The following is a 12,287-nucleotide window of genomic DNA, read 5'->3' as shown; positions in this document are numbered from 1 at the left end:
ACAGGCATCAAAATCCAGGAGGCACAGAGAAACCCCCTCAAAATCAATAAAAATAGGTCCACACCTTGTCTTCTCATAGTAAAACTTACAAGTCTCAGAGACAAAGAGAAAATCCTGAAAGTAGTTCAGGAAAAGAGGTCTGTAACATAAAACCACAGAAATATTAGATTGGTAGCAGACTTATCCACAGAGACCTGGAAGGCCAGAAAGGATGGCATGATATATTCAGAACACTAAACATGAAAAGTATGCAGCCAAGAATACTATATCCAGCTATGCTGTCATTGAAAATAGAGGAGAGGTAAAAAGTTTGAGGACAAACAAAAAGAATTTACAAAAATCACTCGGTGCTCATCACAAATGCACTCCTTAATCCCCATCACCTATTTAACTCCCCCCCCCCCCCACCTCCCTTCTGGTAACCATCAGTTTGTTCTCTATAGTTAAGTTTCTATTTCTTGGTTTCTCTCTTTCCCTTTACTCATTTGTTTTGTTTCTTAAATTCCACATTTGAGTGAAATAATATGGTATTTGTCCTTCTGACTGACTTATTTCCCTTAACATTATACTCTCTAGCTCCATCCATGTTGTTGCAAATGGCAAGATTTCACTATATATATATATGGAATTATACTCAGCCATAAAAAGAATGAAATCTTCCCTTGATTGATGAATGGATAAAGAAGAGCTTTATCCATTCATCAATCAGTGGACACTTGGGCTGCTTTCATACTTTGCCTATTATAAATAAAGCTGCTATGTATCACTTTGAATTAATATTCTTGTAGTCTTTTGGTAAATACCTGATAGTACAGTTGTTGGATCATAAGGTAGTTCTATTTTCAGCTTCTTGAGGAAGCTCCATACTGTTTTCCACCATGACTGCTCTAGTTTGCATTCCCACCAACAGTGCATGAGTGTTCCTTTTCCTCCAGTTCCTCACCAAAACCTGTTGTTTCTTGAGTTGTTAATTTTAGCCATTCTGAAAGATGTGAGGCAATAACTCATTGTACTTTTGATTTGAATTTCCCTGAAGGTAAGTGATGATGAACACCCTTTCATGTGTCTGTTGGCCATCTTGGTGACCTCTTTGGAGAAATGTCTGTTCATGCCTTCTGCCTATTTTTAATTAGATTATTTGTTTTCATGTGTATGTTTTGAGTTATGTAAGTATATATTTTACATATTAACCCTTTATCAGATAGGTCATTTGCAAATATCTTCTCCCATTCTGTAGGTTACCTTTCAGTTTTGTTGACTATTCCCTTTGCTGTGCAGAAGTTTTTATTTTGATATTTTTATATAGTTTTTTTATATATACTATTTTTATATTTTTATATATTTTTATTTTATATTTTTATTATATTTTTAAATTTTATTTATTTATTTTTAAATTAAATTTAATTTTTTTATTTTATATTTTTATATATTTTATATTTATATTTCATATTTTTAATATATTTTATATTTTATATATATTAGTATTTTTTTATTTTTTATTTCTTTTCAGTGTAACAGTATTCATTGTTTTTGCACCACACCCAGTGCACCATGCAATCCGTGCCCTCTCTAATACCCACCTCCTGGTTTCCCCAACCTCCCATCCCCTGCCCCTTCAAAACCCTCAGATTGTTTTTCAGAGTCCATAGTCTCTCATGGTTCATCTCCTCTTCCAATTTCCCTCAACTCCCTTCTCCTCTCCATCTCCCCTTGTCCTCCATGTTATTTGTTATGCTCCACAAATAAGTAAAACCATGTGATGATTGACTCTTTCTGCTTGAGTTATTTCACTCAGCATAATCTCTTCCAGTCCCGTCCATGTTGCTACAAAAGTTGGATATTCATCCTTTCTGATGGAGGCATAATACTCCATAGTGTATAAGGACCACATCTTCCTTATCCATTCGTCCGTTGAAGGGCATCTTGGTTCTTTCCGCAGTTTGGCGACTGTGGCCATGGCTGCTATAAACATTGGGGTACAGATGGCCCTTCTTTCACTACATCTGTATCTTTGGGGTCATAGGGAAGCTCTATTTTTAATTTCTTGAGGAATCTCCACACTGTTTTCCCAAATGGCTGCACCAACTTACATTCCCACCAACAGTGTAAGAGGGTTCCCTTTTCTCTCCAACACACGTTGTTTCTGGTCTTGCTAATTTTGGCCATTCTAATAGGTATAAGGTGGTATCTCAATGTGGTTTTAATTTTTAATATATTTTATATTTTATATATATTAGTATTTTATATGGCATTTTTATATAGTTTTATTTTTATTTTATTTTAGTTTTGCTTTTGTTTCCCTTGCCTCTGAAGAAATATCTAGAATAAAGTTGCTACGGCTGATATCAAATAGGTTGTTCCCAGTGTGCTCTTCTATGATTTGTATGGTTTCTGTCTCACATTTAGGTCTTTTTCTTTTAAGATTTTATTTATTTATTTATTTATTTATTTGACAGAGAGATAGGTAGAGAGCACAAGTAGGCAGAGTGACAGGCCGAAGGAGAAGGAGAAGCGGGCTCTCTGCTAAGCAGGGAGCCCCACAATGAGGGGCTCAATCCCAGGACCCTGAGATCATTACCTGAGCCTAAGGCAACCACTTAACTGACTGAGCCACCAGGTGCCCCTCACATTTATGTTTTTAATGCACTTTGAATTTACTTTTGTGTATAGTGTAAGTAAGAAAATGGTTCAGTTTCTTCCTTCCTTCCTTCTTTCCTTTTTCTTTCTTTCTTTCTTTCTTTCTTTCTTTCTTTCTTTCTTTCTTTCTTCCTTTCTTCCTTTCTTCTTTCTTAACTTTATTTTATTTTTTCAGTGTTCCAAGATTCATTGTTTATGCATCACAGCCAGTGCTCTAAGCAAAAGGTGCTCTCCTTAATACTCGTTTCTTTCTTTTGAATGTAGTTGACAGTTTTTCCAAGACCGTTTGCTGAAGAGACTTTCTTTTTTCCATTGTATATTCTTTCTTGCTTTGTTGAAGGTTGGTTGACATTATACTTGTGAGTTTATTTCTGGGTTTCTATTATGTTCTGTTGATCTATGTGTCTATTTTTGTGTCGGTACTATATTGTTTCCATTACTACAGCTTTGTAATAAAACTTGAAGTCTGGGTTTGTGATTCCTTTAGATTTGCTTTTCTACTGTAGTTCCACACATATTTTTGGATTGTTTGTTCTAATTCCGTGAAAATACTGGTGGTAGACATTTTAACAATATTTATTTTTCCAATCCATGAGTGTGGAATATCTTTCCATTTCTTTGTGTCATCTTCGATTTCTTTCATTAGTGTTTTTTACACTTTTCAAAGTAAAGATTTTTCACCTCTTTGGTAAGGTTTATTCCTAAGTATCTTATTATTTGGGGGGAAATTGTATATGGGGTTTAGTCCTTGATTTCTTCTCTTTCTGCTGCTTCATTATTGGCTTATAGAAATGCAACAGATTTTTGTACATTGATTTTGTATCCTATGACTTTACTGAATTCATTTATCGGTTCTAGCAATTTTTTGGTCGAGTCTTTAGATTTTCTATATATATCATCATGTTATCTCTAAATAGTGAAAGTTTGACTTCTTCCTTGCTGATTTGGATGCCTTTTATTTCTTTTTGTTGTCTGATTGCTGTGGCTAGGAGTTCCAGTACTATGTTGTATAGATTTGGTGAGAGTGGACATTCTTGTCTTGTTCTTGACCACAGAGGAAAACTCAGTTTTTCCATATTGTTTTTGGAATAAAAAATAAAATTTTGGAATAAAAAAAACTGGAAAACTCCAGTTTTTCCATGTTAGCTCTGGGTTTTTCATATATGGTCTTTATTATGTTGAGATGTTCCCTCTAAACTTACTTTGTTGAGGGTTTTTTTTTTTTTTTATCATGAATGGATGTTGTATTTTGACAGGTGCTTTTTTGCATCTGTTGACATGATCAAATGGTTCTTAGCCTTTCTCTTACTGATGTGATGTATAACATGGATTGATTTGTGAATATTGAGTCACTCTTGTGACAAAGGAGTAAATTCCTTTTGATGGTGATGAATGACTTTTAATGTATTGTTCAATCTGGTTTGCTAGCATTTTATTAAGGATTTTTGCATTTATGTTTATCAGAGATATTGGCTTCTCATTCTTCTTTTTAGTCATGTCTTTATTTGGTTTGGGCATCAGAGTAATACTTACCACATAGAATGAATTTGGAAATTTCCTTCCTTTTCTATTTTTTAGAACAGTTTGAGAAGAAGAGGTATTAACTGTTCTTTAGATGTTTGGAAGAATTCCCCTAAAAAATCATCTGGTCCTGGCCTTCTGTTTGCTGGGGGTTTTTTGATTACTGATTCAATTTCTTTGCTGGTTATTGGTCTTTTCAAGTTTTCTATTTATTCCTGTTTAAGTTTTGGTAGTTTATGTTTCTAGTAATTTATCCATTTCTTCTAGGTTGTCCAATATTTTTTCATACAGCTTTTCATAATATTCTCTTGTAAGTGCTTGTATCTCTGTGTTTGGTTGTTATTTCTCCTCTCTCATTTGCAGGGGTCTTTACGTCTAAAATGAGAAGGCAGATGGGTCTTGATTTTTTGTTTGTTTTTTTGTTTTTTAAGTAGGATCCATGCTGGTGGAGCCCAATGCAAGACTTGAACTCACAAACCTAACATCAAGACCTAATCTGAGATCAAGTCAGATCTTGGGGTGTCTGGGTGGCTCAGCGGGATAAAACCTCTGCCTTCAGCTCAAGTCATGATCCCAGGGTCTTCTAAGAAGAATAGGTTTGTCAGAGAAAGACAAATACGATATGATTTCACTCACATGTGGGATTTAAGAAACAAATGAGCAAAGGGGGAAAAAGAGAGAGGCCAATCTTAACTATAGAGAGGGGAGGGAGAGAGAGGATGGGTTAAGTATATGATGGAGATTAAAGAGTGCACTTGTGGGTGCCTGGGTGGCTCAGTGGGTTAAGCCTCTGCCTTTGGCTCAAGTCATGATCTCAGGGTCCTGGGATTGAGCCCCACATTGGGCTCCCTGCTCAGCAGGGAGCCTGCTTCCCCCGCCCCCTCTGCCTGCCTCTCTGCCTACTTGCAATCTCTGTCTGTCAAGTAAATAAATAAAATCTTTAAAAAAAAAAAAAGAGTCAGGGGCACCTGGGTGGCTCATTGGGTTAAGCCTCTGCCTTCAGCTCAGGTCATGATCTCAGGGTCCTGGGATCGAGCCCCACGTTGGGCTCTCTACTCAGCGGGGAGCCTGCTTCCCCCTCTCTCTCTGCCTGTCTCTCTGCCTACTTGTGATCTCTCTGTCATATAAGTAAATAAAATCTTTAAAAAAAGAAAAGAAAAGAAAAGAAGAGTCAGATGCTTAACTGAGTCCCCCAGGCACCCTATATGGGTCTTGTTTCTTAACCCACTCTGTCACCCTGTCTTCTGATTGGGCCAGTTAGTCCATTTACATTCAAGGTAATTATTGACAGAAATGTATTTATTGTCATTTTATTATTTATTATTGTTTCTGAAGGTTTTATCTAATTCTTCTCTCTCTTCTTCATATTTTGCTGATTTTATTTAGTGATGTATCTGGATTTCTTTCTCCTTATTCTTTGCACTTTTATTTGTATTTTTTGACATATGGCTACCATTAGGTTTGTATATAGATACTTCTGTATATAGCAGTCTATATTAAGTTGATGGTCATTTAAGCTTGAACCCATTCTTTTCCACTCTCCCAACATTTTAGGGATATGTTATCATACTTTATATACTTTTCTGGTAAGCTCCTTTAAAAAAAAGATTTTATTTATTTATTTGACAAACAGAGATCACAAGTAGGCAGAGAGGCAGACAGAGAGAGAGAGAGGAGGAAGCAGGCTCCCCGCTGAGCAGAGAGCCTGATGCAGGGCTTGATTCCAGGACCCTGGTGTCATGACCCAAGCCCAAGGCAGAGGCTTTAACCCACTGAGCCACCCAGGTGCCCCATTCCGGTAAGTTCCTTGACTGATAGATTACAGAAATATTCATTTTTACTGCTTTTGTGTTTCCTACTTTTATATTGTCACATTTTAACTCTCCTTTCCACTCAAAGAGTTCTCTATAATATTTCTTGAAGATCCCTTTGCATCTTTATACAATTTTCCTAAAATTCCTCCCTCTCACTACATCCTCCTCATCCTAAGCAAATTTATGATTATCTTTCAAAAGCTATAATTCTATTCTTTGGTATACAACTATAATAGTTCTTCAAGACACCTCTCTGTTCCACTAGACAAAGCCAAGTTCAGTTTCTTCTGTCACACATCATATCTTGGACATACAGCTACTAAATCATTTAAGACAATGTAATTAATTGTATTTTGCACACATATCTTTCAGATGAGTGTAAGGGCAACTTATAATTTATGTACTCATTCCTTTTCCCAGAACTCACTAATACTCAATAAATGTTGTATTGAGTGATTAAGTCCCAATCTTTATCTCTAGCAGTGACCTGTCCCCTAAATGTGAGTTAAAACTTTCTAGTTTCATATCAATATGACTCTTTATCTTGATTAACAGTTTTCTTATGTAATTGGCTGCTCCCATATTGGGGACAGAGATATTTACAATTGTTAGATCATCTTGGTGGATAATCCCTTTAAGAATGATGTAGTGTCCTTCTGTATCTCTGACTACGATCTTTAGTTTAAAATCTAATTTATCTGATATGAGAATCACTACCTCAGCCTTCTTTTGAGGCCCATTGGCATGAAAGATGCTTCTCCATCCCTTCACTTTCAGTCTGGGTGTATCTTTAGGTTCAGAATGGGTCTCTTGTAGACAACATATGGATGTGTCCTGTCATTTTATCCAATCTGCAAACCTGTGCCATTTTATGGGTGCATTTAGGCCATTCACATTGAGAGTGATTATTGATAGATACGTTTTTATTGACATCGTGTTACCTTTGAAGTCTTTCTTTCTGTAGATTGTCTCTATATTTCTGTTCAATGCTATTCTTGGGATTTTTCCTCTTTTATAGAACCCCCCCTTAATATTTTCTGCAGTGTTGGCTTGGTGGTTGCATAGTCTTTTAAGCCTTTCCGGTCTTGGAAACTCTTTATCTCTCCATCCATTTTGAATGTCAGTCTTGCTGGATAAAGTATTCTTGGCTGCATGTTGTTCTCATTTAGTGCCCTGAATATATCTTGCCAGCCCTTTCTGGCTTTCCAGGTCTCTGTGGACTGGTCTGATGTTATTCTGATGGGCTTTCCTCTGTAAGTAAGGAGCCTCTTTGTCCTCACCGCTTTCAAGAGATTATACCTACAATTATGATTGCTCAATTTGACTATCAGGTGCCTTGATGTTTTTCTGGAATCTATAATCTTGGGTGGAGACCGTTTGGCCTCTAGTACATGAACACTGGTTCCATTCTCGAGATTGAGAAAATTTTCATGAAGAACTTGTTCCACTATATCTTCTAGACTTCTTTCTTTCTCCTCCCCTTCAGGGATTGCAATGATTCTGACGTTGGAACATTTCATGGTGTCATTTATTTCCCTGATTCTGTTTTCATGGTTTCTAAGCTGTTTGTTCCAGGCTTCCTCTTGATCCTTTCTCTCTATCTGTTTGTCCTCCAGATCACTAATTCTATCTTCTGTCTCAGTTACCCTAGCTTTGAGAGAATTTAGATTAGATTGGAACTCATTGAGAGCATTGTGAACCTCAGCACTGGTAGCTTTTAGCTCTGCCCTAACATTGTGAATAACCTGTCTGGTCGCTTTCAGCTCGGCCCTAATCAATTCCATTTGGTCAACCATGGCTTTCTCCAACCTAGCTATTGCCTGGATAATTGTTAGCCTGAATTCTCTATGACCCTGCAATTGCACTACTGGGTATTTACCCCAAAGTTACAGATGTAGTGAAAAGAAGGGCCAGTCATCTGTACCCCAATGTTTATAGCAGCAATGGCCACAGTTGCCAAGCTGTGGAAAGAACCAAGATGCCCTTCAATGGATGAATGGATAAGGAATATGTGGTCCATATACACTATGGAGTATTATGCCTCCATCAGAAAGGATGAATACTCAACTTTTGTAGCAACATGTACGGGACTGGAAGAGATTATGCTGAGTGAAATAAGTCAAGCAGAGAGAGTCAATTATCATATGGTTTCACTTATTTGTGGAGCATAACAAATAGCATGGAGGACATGGGGAGTTAGGAGAAGGCATTTGGGGGAAATTGGAAGGGGAGGTGAACAATGAGAGACTATGGATTCTGAAAAACAATCTGAAGGGTTTGAAGAGGTGGGGAGATGGGAGGTTGGGGGATCCAGGTGGTGGGTATTGGAGAGGGCACGGACTGCATGGAGCACTGGGTGTGGTACAAAAACAATGAATACTGTTATGCTGAAAATAGATTTAAAAAATGATTAAAAAAAAACTTTCTAGTTTCTTCTAACACATTACAGCTTAGACAGCAAGGCATCTCTACCATAATGCTCCCCAAATAAACTTTTTAAAAATAAATCTACAAGAGGAATGCTTCATTCTCCCTAATAAGAGTAGAACTAAACACAGCAAATATGTTTTCCACTAAGTAATTTCCAACCCAAAAATTCTGCTTTACTCAAAAGATCTTCTCCCATTTTTTTAACAGTTATATTTTTATTTTTTTCCTTCTACTGATTTTTTATTTATATGATTTTTTATTAAGGTATAATTAGCATCCAGTGAAAATTCACAAATCTTAAATCATGAGTTTCACCTGTTTACAAATATATATGCCCATGTAACCCACTCCCCTATCAAAAGGTGGAATATTTCAGTCACTATAGAAATTCCTTCCTGTCTCACTCTGTTCTTTCTTTCTTTCTTTCTTTCTTTCTTTCTTTCTCAGAATTTATTTATTTACTTGAGAGAGTGAGTGAGCTAGAGGAAGAGAGAGAAAGCACAGGAGCCAAGGGAGGGCCAGAGAAGCAGACTCCTTGCTGAGCAGGGAGGGATCATGACCTGAGCCAAAGGCTGATGTTTAACTGCCTGAGCCACACAGGTGCCCTAAATCTGCCTTCCTAGAGGCAACCATTGTTCTGAGTTCTTTCACCATGTATTAGCTTCATCTTCTAGTTTTATATAAGTGGGATCAAATACTATTTACTCTTTGGCTTCTTCAGCGTAGTCGTTTTGAGATTAAGCCATTTTGTGGTATGTACCAATCCTTTTTTTTTTTTTTTAATTTCTTTTCAGTGTTCCAGAATTCATTGTTTATGCACCACACCCAGGGCTCCATGCAATACGTGCCTTCCATAATACCCACCACCAGCCTCACCCAACCCCTCACCCTCTTCCCCTCCAAAACCCTCAGTTTGTTTCTCAGAGTCCACAGTCTCTCATGGTTCATCTCCCCCTCCAATTTCCCCCAACTCTCTTCTCTCCATCTTCCCACATCCTCTGTATTATTCCTTATGCTACACAATTAAGTGAAACCATATGATAATTAGCTCTCTCTGCTTATTTCACTTAACATAATCTCTTCCAGCCCCATTCATGTTGATACAAAAGTTGGGTATTCATCTACTGAATTTTTTATTGACATGGACTTTTCTTTTTTTTTATTATGTTATGTTATTCATTATACAGTACATCATTAGTTTTTGATGTAATGTTCCATGATTCATTGTTTGCCTATAACAACCAGTACTCCATGCAAAATATGCCCTCCTCAATACCTCTCACTGGGCTAACCCATCCCTCTACCACCCACACCCCCAAAACCCTCAGTTTGTTTCTTGGAGTCCATGTGGCAGGATACCAAATCAATGCACAGAAATCAGTTGCTTTCTTATACACTAAAAATGTAATTGTAGAAAGAGAAATTAGAGAATTGATTCCATTTACAATAGCACCAAAAATCACAAGACACCTTGGAATAAACCTAACCAAAGAGGTGTAAGACCTATACTCTAGGAACTACATGACTCATGAAAGAAATTGAAGAAGACATAAAAAGATGGACAAACATTCCATGCTCACAAATTGGAAGAAAAAGCTTTGTTAAAATGTCTATGCTGCCCAGATAAATCTATACTTTCAATGCCATCCTGATCAAAATGCCAATGGCATTTTTCCAAAGTGCTGGAACAAACATTTTGTATGGAAATTTGTATGGAACCAGAAAATACCCTGAATCACCAAGGAATTATTGAAAAAGTAAAACAAAGCTGGGGACATCACATTACCTGATTTCAAGATATATTACAAGCTGCAATTACCAAGACTGCATGGTACTGACACAAAAACAGATATAGAGATCAATAGAACACAATAGAGAGTCCAGATATGGACCCTCAACTCTATGGTCAACTAATCTTTGACAAATCAGGAAAAATACCCAATGGAAAAAAGACAGTCTCTTCAATAAATGGTGCTGGGAAAATTAGAAAATTATATACAGAAGCAAGACACTCGACCATTCTCTTACACCATTCACAAAAATAAACTCAAAATGGATGAAAAACTAAATGTGAGACAGGAATCCATCAAAATTCTAGAGGAGAACACAGGCAGTAACCTCTTCAACATCAGCCACAGAAACTTCTTTGAAGACACGTCTCCAAACGCAAGGAAAACAAAAGTGAAAATGGATTTTTGGCACTTCATCAAGATTAAAAAACCTCTGTGCAGCAAAGGAAACAGTCAACAAAGCAAAGAGACAACTCACGGAATGGGAGAAGATAGTTCCAAATGACACTACAGACAGAAGGCTGATATCCAAGATCTAGAAAGAACTTCTCAAGCTCAACACCCAAAAAACAAATAAGTCAAAAAATGGGCAGAAGATACAAACAGACACTTCTCCAAAGAAGACATACAAATGGCTAATAGCACATGAAAAAATGTCCATCGTCATCAGCCATCAGGGAAATTCAAATCAAAACCACATTGATATAGTGGCTTACATCAGTTAGAATTGCAAAAATTGACAAGGCAAGAAAGAGCAAGTGTTGGAGAGGTTGTGGAAAAAGGGGAACCCTCTTACATTGTTGCTGGGAATACAAGCTGGTGCAGCCACTTTGGAAAACAGTGTGGAGCTTCCTCAAATAATTAAAAATAGAGCTACCCTATGACCCAGCAATTACACTACTGGGTATTTACCCAAAAGATACAGATGTATTGAAAAGAAGGGCTATATGCACCCCAATGTTCATAGCAGCAATGTCCACAATAGCCAAGTGGTGGAAAGAGCCAAGATGCCCCTCAACAGATGAATGGATAAAGAAGATACGGTCCATATACACAACGGAGTATTATGCCTCCATCAGAAAGGATGAATACCCAACTATTGCATCAACATGAATGGTACTGGAGGAGATTATGCTGAGTGAAATAAGTCAAGCAGAGAAAGTCAATTTTCGTGTGGTTTCAATTATTTGTGGAACATAAGGAATAGGAGGGAGGACATTAGGAGAAGGAAGGGGAAAATGAAGGGGGGAATCAGAAGGAGAGATGAGCCATGAGGAGCAGTTACATAAAAATTTGGGGGGTCCAGTGTAGTTGATATATAGTGTTAAGTTAATTTCAGGTGTACAATATAGTGAAGCAACAATTCCATATATTACTTAGTGCTCATCAAGTGTACTCTTAATACCCTTCTCCTATTTCACCCCCACTCACCTCCCCTCTGGTTACCAATTGTTCTCTATATTTAAGTGTCTGTCTTTTGGTTTGTCTCTTTTTTCTCCTTTGTTCATTTGTTTTGTTTCTTAAATCCCACATCTGAATGAAATCATATGGTATTTGTCTCTCTAGCTGGCTATTTCACTTTAGGCTCCCCAAATTTCAACCCAAAAAGCCACCAGAATTGTTATCCAAAATACCCACCACAAGTTGTAAACATGGCTACCCCTTTACTGATAAGTGTATGTTGTCTGTGAGGGTTTATTTGCACACACTGATATAAACAACTCACCCAAAAGTGATAACCATCTACTGTACTCCAAACTTGTAAACAATTTGCATTACCCATAATGTAATGTGTGAGAAGACTTTGAATATCACCAATCAAAATATTAATGATGTAACCATGTGTGCATAGGATGAGAGAAAGGTGCACTTCAACACCCAGGCACCCACTTAGCATAAAAGTCCAAACCTTGCAAAATATGGATGAAGAATCAGACAATCAGGAGTGTGCTGAGCTGGTTAGCTGAGGGTCATATACAGATCATTAAGTGGCTCTAACCCTTTGTGTGGTATGCCTGCATGATGACATCCTGAATTCAAGGCTTACTTAGAATAAAACAAGAACATGTTCTTCCAATTACCAATCCTGAACAAT

This window comes from Enhydra lutris, unplaced genomic scaffold, assembly GCF_002288905.1.
Source record: "Enhydra lutris kenyoni isolate GAN:26980312 unplaced genomic scaffold, ASM228890v2 scaffoldscaffold68, whole genome shotgun sequence".
NCBI lineage: Eukaryota > Metazoa > Chordata > Mammalia > Carnivora > Mustelidae > Enhydra > Enhydra lutris.
This window is presented reverse-complemented; position numbering follows the sequence as displayed.